We start from the raw sequence: 12,066 nt of genomic DNA, 5'->3' as shown, positions 1-12,066 counted from the left end.
TTGAAATCTTCTATTCAACTCTTTAGTATCTTGAATTCTTCCTTGTGCTTTGGCTTCTCTGCGCTCCAGTGCAATTTTCAGAGTCTCTTCTGACATTCATTTTGGTCTTCTCTTCCTCTTCTGTCTTTGCAATGACAGTTTGCACTCTTCCTGGATGATACCCTTGATATCCTCCCACAACACATCTGGTCTTCACTCATTCGTGTTCAAGGCCTCAAAACTGTTCCTGGGATGGTGCTGAAATTCAGGTGGGATAGACTCAAAGTCATATTTTGGTTCCCATGGACTTGGTTTAATTTTCCTCAGCTTCAGCTTGAACTTTCATATGAGTAGTTGGTGGTCTGTTCCACAGTCAGCTCCTGGCCTAGTTTTCACAGCTGATACTGAACTTCTCCATCGGAAGAAAGGAATAGATGTGTTTAAAGTCAAGGGATGGTAAACTATACTCCCTGGACCAAATATGACTCATCATCTGGGTTTATACAATCTGTGACCTAAGAATGTTCATTTCATTTATAAATGGTTGAAAATTTATAAAAAGAATAATAAAAGAATTCTAATAATTCTAAACATCATTGTATAACAATAAAGCTTTATTAGAACAGCCATTCCTTTACACAGAGTACATAGCTGCCTTCACACAGCATGAGAGAAGTTGAAACAGAGACTTTCTGACCCATAAAGTCCAAGATATTAATTTCTCAAATATTTTAATATGTTGTTTTATTTCCCAAACCTTGCCCTTTATGAGAAAATGTTGCCAATCTTTGGTTTAATCTCCTGTGATATTGAGGTCATTTGACTTTTCTACAAAGGTTACCATAAATCATTTCGTTTGCCAAACCAGAATTTTTTCTACTGCCAAATGGTGATATTTTATCTACTGTAGGACTTATGTTATTCGTTTTAGTAGGATTAAATCATATAGGGGATCTAAAATTTTTTTTTCTCCTTTGTGGTATTTATCTTTTTTTTTTTCTTTTCCTTTTCCTGGGACATGAACAGTGTGAACGCAAGTCTGAAAAATCAGTTGCACTGAAACATTCCAGTAAATGGCAATACAGAAGGGCTGGTGGACCCAAAGAGAGAGAGGGTGTGCTGAGTCCAGAACAGCTTCCCCCAAGGGCCTTTTGGTCCAAGCCCACAACCCAGTGGTGCTCTGGGCAGGGTGGAGTGGGACCACGCAGTGCAGGCTGTGGCAGGAAGGACAAGAAGGACAGTCACAATGGGAGTTTGGTGCTGAGCATGAGTTTATTGGCTTCTGGGCTCACACAAAGCTAAGAAGTTGGCCAGAAGGATCTTGTGATGGAACTCATTCCATATAGGGTGCTGGGTCTGGACCGGGATAAGGAAGTCACAAGGTATCATCCTGGTGTCTTGGTGGATAAGCTGGTAGAAGGCATGCTGGCCATTGGTCCCTGGCTCCCCCCACAGTATCGGGACCATCTGGTTGTTCCACATGGACACCGGACTTGGTAATATACTTCCCATTCGATTCCGTGTCACCCTACTGGAAGTAGGCAGCAAAGCCGTGGAGGTACTGGTCATAGGGCAGCATAGCCTGAGTCTCACAGCACAAGCAGTTGATGTACCAGATTCCCAGCAGAGCCAGCAGGACAGGGGAGTTCTTCTCCAGAGGCGCAGTGCAGAAGTGCTGGTCCATCCAGTGTGCCCTTGACATCAGCTGCTCAAAGTTGTCAAAGCCTATGTGCAGGACAATGGAGAGTTCGATGGCTGACAACAGCAAGTACTGCCCTCCTACCCAAACCCAGAACTCAAACATGTTTTGAGGGTCAATTCCAAACTCCTTCCCTTTGGTTGCGTTGGTAGACAGGGCCACAAAATGCTTCACGACTACAGAAGGGTCCTTTGCCGACATGAGGAACCTTCGCAGTCTCTGCATTGGTGGTGGTCTCCTGGGTTGTAAGGGTCTTGGAGGCAATGATGAAAAGGGAGGCCTCGGCGTTGAGTGAGACCAGGGTTTTAGCAATGCGGATCCCATCAATGTTGGGTGACCACCTGCATGGTATGATTTGAGGGCTTCAGTCACTATGAGGGATCCCAAGTCAGAGCCCCTGATGTGCATGTTGATCACATCCGTAATGGGCCTGTCTGCGTATTCACCACTTTGCACTCGCTGGCAGAAAGCCTTCCTTTGTCCAGCACCCTGTTGACTTCAAGCATCACATCCTTGGTGTCCACCACCATGGGCATGTTTGACTGGTTCCACAGGGCCATGTGCAGCACAGCTCGGTCCTTAGTGAAGCTGACCTTCTCACCACCGGCCTCCACGCCCCTGGACTTGGCCAGGTCCCCCAGCATCCACGTCACGTCCCCCGTCACCAGGTTGTTGGAGTAATCCAGCAGAACCTGCCCATGGTTGGTGTTGAGAGTCAAGCTGAAGCAGTTGAAGCGCTCCTTGTCCGAGTGGAAGAGGTGGCACAGTCTGAGCTCAGAGGCCTGCTAGTGGTGCCGCTGCCGCAGAGGCCATGGCAGGATCGGCTGGGTGCACCAACTGAAATCTGCCTGGAGGAGGAGGAGGCAGAGGGCGTGGGGCACGGGGGAAGGAGGGGGTGTGAAGGGCTGCACAGTGCTGGATCTAAAGCTTTTACGATGCTTACATATAGCAAGTACTCACAATTATTATTATTAAGGGACCACAAGCTTCCACTAGTAGGCGCAGGAAGGAAAGAAAACATAATAAGAACAAGACAAAGTGCAACAGAACTGAGATACTAGCCTAACCACCTACGTATAGAGAATACCCTCGGTACAGTGGTCACAGCAAACTCAGGCTTGTAGTAAGTATAAAGTTAACTTTAACTACTTGATGAGCCTGTTTCAAAATCCTCTTCTAGATGGAGCTTGTTGAGCAAATCTTTTTTGGACCCACTTCACAGGTTAAGAGCTTCCAAAGAGGCACGTTGATATGGGGGGGCAGGAGGTGAAAGCCCCCTCTTCTGGTCTTTGGGCTGTTTTTTCTTTTTGTTAGTCATCGAGTTGACTACAACGTATAGTGACCTGTGAACAACAGGTCTGAACCCTTCCCTATCCTCCTCCATCTTCACCGTCGCTGATATCCTTGAGTTCATTGTTATAGTCACCCTGTCACTCTAACTTGTTGAGGGTCTTCCTCTCTTTCTCTGACCTTCCCCAACATGTTGTCCTTGTCCAAGGACTACCCTCTCTTGACAACATGCCCAAAATATGTGAAACAAAATTTCACCATCCTTGCCTCCAAGGAGCTCCCTGGCTGCACTTTCTCCAAGACAGACTTATTTATTCTTTTGGCAGAATATGGGATATTCAATGCTCTTCAAAGTATTGAAGCCAACACCACAATTGAAAGGCACCAATTCTTCAGTCGTTCTTACTTATTGTCTAACTTTCGGATGCACAGGAAGTAATTGAAAAGGCCATGGCTTAGATTGGCACAGCATATCTTGGTCTTTAAACTAACATCATTGCTCTTTAGCACTTTAGACAAGTCCTTGACAGCTGATTTTCCTAGAACAGCATATCTTTTTTATTTCTTGGCTGCTGTTACCATGGGTTTTGATTAGACACCCAGATAAAATAAAATCATTGACAACTCGCTTTTCCCCCCTCCATCTATCATGATGTTGCCTATTGATTCAGCAGTGAGGATTTCGTTTTCTTGATGATGAAATGGAACCCATACTGAAGGTTGTGGCTTTTAAAATCTTCTGCGGCAAGTATTTCAAGTCCTCTTCATTTCCTTCAAGCAAGGTTGTGTCATCTTCATAAGGCAGGTTGTTGATGGATTTTCCTTCAGTCCTGCTACCACATTCGTCTTCATAAAATCAAGCTTCTCAGATGATTTGCTCAGCATGCGGCTTGAATCGATATGGAGAGGGGACACAGCCCTGTTGCATACCTTTCTTGATGTTAATGCATGCAGTGTTCCCTTGCTCTATTCGAACGACAGCTGCTTGGTCTATGCATAGTTTTCACATCAGACAACAATCCACCTGAGTCCCTCTTTAGTTGGTAACAAAAAGTAATGAGTGGTCATTTGAAACGGATGATAACATGAAGCTTCAATCCACATTGATTAAGGATCAGTTGAATACTTGAATCCAAGTGGTTAGGAAATCATGTGCATTGGTCAATATGGGGTCTTTTTTCCCCTTGACTCTCATATGTCTCATAGTTTATCAATATGGAGTCGTCAGAATAAATCATGGGGGTGCCGTATTTGTTCTGTTGCAATCTTAATTACCTGGACTCCCAGAAGAAGTAAGCAGCGCAAAGATAAGACAAAAAGGCCAATACAGAAGGGCTTCAGAGGGTATTCTAAATCCCCTTTGGATGCTCAGAAGAGGAAATAAGATCCTTCAGGAAAGAACAAAAATGCTCATCCCCTCTGTGCCACTTCTCCTGGAGCCCTGGGAGGCTTTCCTAAAATTAAATTCCCTCTCTATCCAAAGTAAATCCAGTGGCAAACCTATGTGGCTGAACCACCTGACTCGACGCCTCGTCGTCCCCAGTGTAATCTGTACTAGGCAGAATATTGAAAATTATTCCCAAAGTAGTTAGAGTTTAAATTAATTACCTACTTTATTTAACTTCTACAGTTCTAAAACTGAAGAGTCTCATAGGTGATCTTTCGAAGGCTAGATAATGTGGAAATATTTTAGTCATTGGCCAAATATTTTGTTCTTTTCCCTTTTCCAGATGTAAAATCCATTAGTTGCTAAGGCTGCCTCTGTGTTGCTGTAAAATGGGAACCAGAATGCTTTTCTCAGAAATATTAGATACTCCAAAAGTTTCTTTGGAAGTTCACCATCTACAGCATCTGTAACATAAGGCAAAGGTACCTCTCCCTTGATATTTGCTTTCAGGAATTTATCAGGCCCTTCTGAATCTGCTAAATCGTCCTGATGGCTTGCTGCAGCATTTTCAAAAACACATACACCTTTTTGTCATGAAGATCACTCCCCACCCCCAAGAGTCTAAACAAGTCAAAAGGCTTCCAAGTAATTTTGGGACTAAAGAGAAACACATTTCAGAAAGGTCCCAGAACAGTCCCTCTATTGATATCCCAGGACTGGTTCCGTGGGGCTAGGAGTGACTTAACCCCTCGTTTTGGTTGCAAACCTCTAACTTACAGAAGCTTGACCATACTTTCTAATCCAGGCTTCCAAATGCTCAATTTCCTTTTCTTTCAGCAACAGCTTTGGTAGAACCCCAAAGACGTTCTTGTTTCTTTCCTACTTCTCTCTATGAAGAAATCACTTGAAAATATACCACCATTACTAGTTTTTTTTCTCTTGTCACTTAATCTGAGTTTATCTGTTCTTTTCTATCAGCATTTTTCCTACAGTGCTCAAACGAGACAGAGTTCACATTCTAATTGGCCATGGGCCTGGTACCCTCAGTGGCTTCCTCACAAGCAGTATCTCAGAAGTTTCTTTGCCCTGTGAGTTCACCTACCCCTCCTCTTCTCTTCTCTTCTCTTCTCTTCTCTTCTCCTCTCCTCTCCTCTCCTCTCCTCTCCTCTCCTCTTCGCCTCGCCTCACCTCACCTCTCCCCTCCTCCTCTCCCCTCCCCTCCCCTCCTCTCTCCTCTCTTCTCTCTCTCTCTCCTTGTCTGCTTCCCACTTGTCTTGTTGGTTGTTCTGGGTTGCCTCGCTCTGAGTCATGGAGATACCAAAATGAAATATTGCCTGGACCAGTTCCATCTTCGTGAGAGTTTGTATGCTTGAGGGCATTGTTGCACCCATTGTATATGGCTTCCAACCTACAGGGCTTATCTCCAAGCACTCTGCTGTTATTTTCTAGTATTTCATTGACCAATTTTCAGAAAGAGCTCAGCAGATCTTTCTTCCTATTGCAGTGTTGCTGTTGTGTACCACCAAGTCAGAACTGACCCAGAGCTGACCCTCCAGCAGCTTTTGAAAGGCAGTGGGAAATTACCTATCCTTCTCCCAAGGAATAGCTGTTGGATTCACGCTGCCTTTGAAATTGCAGTGCAACTTTTTACCACTAGGCCACTGGACCCCCTTTCCTACTGGACTGTTGTTATGTGCCATCAAGTCACTGCAGCTCTGTGATACACACTACAGTGTTCTGGTGCTAGAGAATGAAAGGAGTTGTGCTTTTGTCTCTCCTGTTGTTGTTCTGTATCATGGAGTCTGAACCGACCCATAGTTGACCTTCCAGTAGGTTTTCAGAGGCAGTAAATCACATGGGAGGGAGGGTGGGAGAGGGAGAGAGAGAGAGAGGAGGAGGAGGAGGAGGGGAGGGGAAGAGAGGGGAGAGGAGAGGAGAGGAGAGGAGAGGAGAGAAGAGAAGCCCTATTAAGGCAAAAATCTGTCCCTTAGCCCTATTAGGGTTAAACCTATTAGGGTTATGTCTGTCTCTCTCCTATTGGTCCCTATTTACTTTCATCTAAGCAATTGGCTCTTTGTCACCAATAATCCTAATTGCATCACCTTAGTCTCTCTCACCTTCTTCCTTTTGCGACGCTCAGAAGAGGAAGTCATGGTGGTAGTGACAGCGTTAGGTCAGTGATCCGCAAGTGGGGAGCTCTGGGATGGCCTCACTAATTCTCTGATGAAAATGGAGCCAGCCTTAAATTTCCACTTGACTCTCAGAATATTTGCTTCTATTAAGGCAGTCTTTCCCTTTTTATGGAATATTTCTTTTTTAAAACATTACTTAAATCCAAACCCATGGCATTAAATTAGAATTATATGTAACATAGGTAGTTCCCAATGATGATCATTCAAACAATGAATTATCTGTTAAAAGCTTGAAACTCTAAGCTGACTTTCTGCCTTCTCCCTTAGTCTTGTCCTCCACCCTTTCCCCCTCCACACTCTTTACCTCTTTTCTCTTAATTGATATGACCTTAAGCAATACAAACTAATTTCATCATTAACCTAAGAAAAAGTACTTGTCAAATCTGTTGCTCAAAACTTGTATAATTCAATCAAACATTTGGCTCTGGACTGTTTTGCTGGTATATGAGGTGATGAAAACAATATGAGTGTGTCAAGCACTTTGGGGGTTGTTTTACATTTCTGAAGCCAATAAGGTATTGCTCTGTAAATTACTATTGCAGTACACTAAACAGAGCCCGGGTAGCTTTAATGAAGAAATGTTTCCCCAAGAATGTCAATTTACTCAGAGGAATAACTTTCCCAGGTAGATGACAATTACCGTGCAATCACTTTTTACAGGTAGGGAATATTTTAAACTGTATTAGGTCCATTGTTTAATTGACTGGATGCTATTGTAAAACTGTTGTAAAGAAGTGCATCTGCAATTATTGTTAAGTATCAGTCTCAATCATTTATATTAATAACTTACAGCTATAACAGTGAGAAAAAAGTATTGGTGCAGAAGATGAAGTTCAATATTCAAGAAAGAAGAGTTATTAAAACAATGAGATAGCTTGAAGTGATTAATCAGAATGAGTAATAGCACCAACTCCTTCCAGACTCAAATTGATGGCTTGAACACACCCCTCAAATCAACTAAGAAATTATTTACATGTAGTAATCTTAAAATGAATCATGTCTCTCTGTTGGAATCCTCTCTATCTGTCAAATCCCAAGTCAAATGCTGAACTCACAAAGCTTACCCAAATCTCCCCAAGGTGCCCCCTAGGCAAAGAGAACAGAATGGACAAATGCCCAGCTGTGGGGAAAAGCGTGGCTGATTTTAAGAATACTATATTAGAGAATTATAAACAAGGGTGAGAGTGAGAGCAAATGGGGCTGGTAATGTAGGCAGGGACCAGAAGACACAGAGCCTTCAAGGTATAGCAAGGGTGGTAATTGTAATTTGACACTGAATTGATTCTGACTCACAGAAAACCCATACGTGCAGGAGAGAATGGCTTCAAGGAGTAATTGTCAGCCTTGTCTTCGAAAGAGCCTCTGTTGTTGCTGTTGTTAGGTACTGTTGAGTAGAGTACAACTCGTAGTGACCCTAAAACAACAGATGTGAACCCCGTCCTATCCTGCACCATCCTCATCATCTCTGACACACCTGAGCCCATTGCTGCAGTCACTGTCTCAATCCATCTTGTTCGAGGCCTTCCTTTCCTTTACTGATACTCCACCCTCCAAAGCAACATGTCTCTCTCTAAGGAATATCCTCTCCCAGCAACATGCCCCAAGTGTATGAGACAAAATTTTGCCATCTTTGCCTCCAAGCAGCACTCTGGCTGCACTTTCTCTAAGACATATCTGTTTGTTCTTTTGGCAATCCAAAAGGTTGTTGTTGTTGTTAGGTGCCATCAAGTCAAGTACGACACATAACAACCCTATGAACAAAAGATCTGAACCCTGTTCTATCCTGTGCCATCCTTACACTTCCTCACACACAAGAGCCCATTGCGGAAGTCACCGTATCATCCACCTGGTCGAGGGTCTTCCTCTCCTTCACCGACCCTTCACCCTTCCCAGCATCACATAGTTGTCCAAGGAATAGCCTATGGTAGCAACATGTCCAAAGTATGTGAGGCAAAACCTCATCATTCTTGCCTCCAAAGAGCATTCCATCTGCACCCTCTCCAAGACATACTGTTTGTTCTCTCAGCTATCAATGGGATGTTCAGTGCTCTTCTTTTTTTTTTATAAAATTTTATTTTCATTGTGATTTTAATGACCATTTATAGAGAAGTTAGATTTTCATTCATTCACTCAGTGCTCTTCTCCAACAACACAGTTCAAAGGCATCAATTCTTTTTCTGTCATCCTTATTCATTGTCCAGCTCTCAGATGCATTAACAAGTAATCAGAAAGACCATAGCCTGAATCAGACGCACCTTAGTCCTCAAATTGGCATCGTTACTCCTTAATAATTGGGAGAGGTCCTAAACTACACATTTTTCCAGTGCACTGTGGCTCCTTATTTCTTGGCTGCTGGTACCAAGGGTGTTAATATCAATTGACTTGTTTCAATTGATAGATACAGCCTTGGATGCACTCACCAGTTCATAAAGAATTCAGTATTAGTCTCCAGAACCATAGCTCAAAGGCATTCATTCTTCTCCTGCCACCCTTTTTCACTGTCTGCTTCTCAGATGTATCGCCAGTGCAGTATGTCTCTTGGTCTGCAGATCAGTGGTACCAAGGGTGTTGATTGTGGATCCAAGTAAGATGATACTATCGACAGTTTCAATCTTTTGTCCATCTATCACAATGTTGCCTATTGGCCCAGTGGTCAGGATGTAATCCATATTGAAGACTGTAGTCTTTGATCTTATGTAGCAAGTGTTTCAAGTCCTCCTCACCTTCTGTAAGCAAGATTATGTTTTCTGCATAGCAGATTATGGATAAGTCTTCCTCCAGTCCTGATGCCACATTCCTCCTCATAGACCCCAGCTTCTCTACTGACTTGCTCAGCATATAGATTCAATAGGTATGGAGAAAGAATACAGTCCTGACTCACACATTTATTTTTTATTTTACTTTTTTTAATTAACTTTAATGAAAATTTACAGAGCTCTTGGATTTCCATTCATTCATTGTTGCACTTTTCTCCCTGCCTATGCCCCCCGCCAGGACTCAAACATATCTTAATTTTAAACCATGCAGTGTTCCATTATTCTGTTCAAACAACAGCTTCTTGGTCTAGGTATAGTTTTCTTATGAATATAATTAAGTGTTCTGTGATTCCATTCTTCTTAGTGTTAGCCATAATTTGTAATGGTCCACACAGTCAAATGGCTTTGCATAGTCAATAAAGCACAAATAGACATTCTTTTGGTATTCTCTGCTTTAATCCAGGATCCATCTGACAGCAGCAATGGTCTCCCTAGTGCCATGGCCCCTTCTAAATGCAGTTTGCACTTCTGGCAGGTCTCTGTCTACGTACTGTTCTATGGGTTTTTTATGGTCTTTAACAATATTTTGTTTCCATGTGATATTAATGGTATTGTTCAGCAATTTCCACATTCTTTTGGATCACCCTTCTGGGGAATAACAACAAATATGGACATCTTCCAGTCAGTAGGTCAGGCAGGTGTCCTCTAAATTTCTTAGCACAGACTGATAAGCACTTTCAGGGCTGCATCTGTTCACTGAAATGTTCAGTTGGTATCCCATTGATTCCTGGGGCCTTATTATTTGCCAATGCCTTCAATGCAGCTTGAACTTCTTCCTTCCTTGTCACTGGCTCTTAATTATGTGATACTTTCTGAAATATATCAGTGTTGACCACTTTGTGGTCTTTTTGGTACAGTGACTTTGTGTATTCCTTCCATCTTTTTTTTATGCCTCCTAGGTCATTCAAGAAGTTATCCATAGCATCTCTCAGTATTGCAACTCAAGTCTTGAATTTGTTTTTCAGTTCTTTCAGCTTGAGAAAGGTTGAGTCCTTCCCTTCTTTTTCTCTGATGCAAGCTCTAGCAACATTCTTTTATACTACTTTGTTTTCTTGAGCTGCCCTTTGAAATCTTCTGTTCAGCTCTTTTTCTCCTTCTCTTCCCTTTGTTTTGGCTTTTAGGGCTAATTTTAGGCTCTTCTGATAACCAGATGGTTTTCAGAGGCAAGAAACCTCATGGGAGTAGATTGTCCATGCTTTTGCTGTAGAATGACTGATGGATTCAAACTGTGTGCCTTTGGTTTGTCAATGCAAATTCTTACCACCAAGTCACCAGAGCTCCCTTCGAAAATCACTTGGCATACAAAATGCAAGGTATGTTATGTTTGAGGCTCTAAAGGAACACTCCTGATTTTGTCACAAATTAAGCTTTTGACCTTAGGGGGGGAAATCTATTCTGTGGGCCTTAGTTTCTCTATTTGTAAACCAAAGGGTTGTTGTTGTTGTTGTTTAATGCCGTCGAGTCTTAGACGACTCATAGTGACCCTACGAACGAACAGCCTGAGCACTGTTCGTACATAGAGTTTCCGGAGGCAAGCCATTTTGGAAGTGGATGCCACTCCTGCTTCCAAGCTTGATTTAGTCGGGAAGCTCCAGCCAACACTGTCCACCATGGGTGCCCATTACCACGATTGGCACATCACTGCCACAGGCTTCAGCATCACAGCAACCACGAGTTACCTCTGTACAGCAACGCACAGACCAGTGCTATACCACCTAGAAGAATGTTTGACAGGAAGACAATTTGAACCTGGCCGAGGGCCACAGAGGAAAATCACCCACCTTCGGCTTGGTTGCACAGCTTCCTTCCACTAGGCCAACGTAGCTCTCTCTTGGTCGTCGTCATTATTATTGTTGTTTAATGCCGTCGAGTCGTAGACGAAAGGGTAGGGGCATATTAAATGAAAAGTCTAATTAAAAAGGAGAAAATGTCCAACTGATCATCTCAAAGTTATGGGTAGAGTTAGGCTACTGTAATAAGGTTTCCCTAAGACAATAAGGACAAGAAATGTGCTCAACAGAAAATGACTTCTTAAAATTATATATTGTCAAGACACAAAAGAGTGAGAAACATGGAACTTAAAAGTTGTAGCATCAACATATAATCCAGGGGGGAAAGCAAAGTTACAGAATACAAGAATAAAAATGTCTCTGTGTTTCTACAGCGTAATCAAGGAGAAAATGATCTGTCCTAGGTAGCAATCTTAAATGTTTAGACAGAAATGTACCAAGGGTGAAGAACATGGAGTCTTAAGGATCCCAGAGTTTGATGGAAGCAGCCTAAAAACCCCATTTTGCCATCCCTTTGCTGTGACTCTCTGCTCCTGAACCTTTCAAGTAGTGGATTATATCGCCAAGTACAGTGCTTATCTGACAGCTGGTCTCATTTATCAGCCTAGGGGCCACTCTCATAGTAAACTAATTAGCCAACTTTCTGATTTACCTTTAGTTTCTTTTTTTTTAAATTTTTTTCCTTGAGTTTAATTTTTTATTATTAAATTTTATTAGTTATAATGAACATTTACAGAGATTTTGGGTTTTCATTCATTCATTGTTGCACTGTTTTCTCCACCCTCCTCCCCAGTTCGTTCTTCTTTCCCCCCATGTCTGTTTTAATTGTCCAATTGCCACAGTGCTTGTCAAAGCCAGTTCTGATTAATCTCCTTTGTCAGTGTGTCCCTTGCCATTCCCTATCACTCCTCCC

General features: G+C 42.6%; 1 pseudogene; it reads right to left on the bottom strand.

Annotated features, from left to right (window-relative positions):
* Positions 1 to 1,251: 1,251 nt before the first annotated feature.
* Positions 1,252 to 6,508, bottom strand: LOC102868854 (annotated as a pseudogene).
* Between the last annotated feature and the right edge of the window lie 5,558 nt (positions 6,509 to 12,066).

Source organism: Elephantulus edwardii, unplaced genomic scaffold (assembly GCF_000299155.1).
Source record: "Elephantulus edwardii isolate Elephantulus edwardi_28Jun2011 unplaced genomic scaffold, EleEdw1.0 scaffold00016, whole genome shotgun sequence".
Classification (NCBI taxonomy): Eukaryota; Metazoa; Chordata; class Mammalia; order Macroscelidea; family Macroscelididae; genus Elephantulus; species Elephantulus edwardii.
This window is presented reverse-complemented; position numbering and strand designations above follow the sequence as displayed.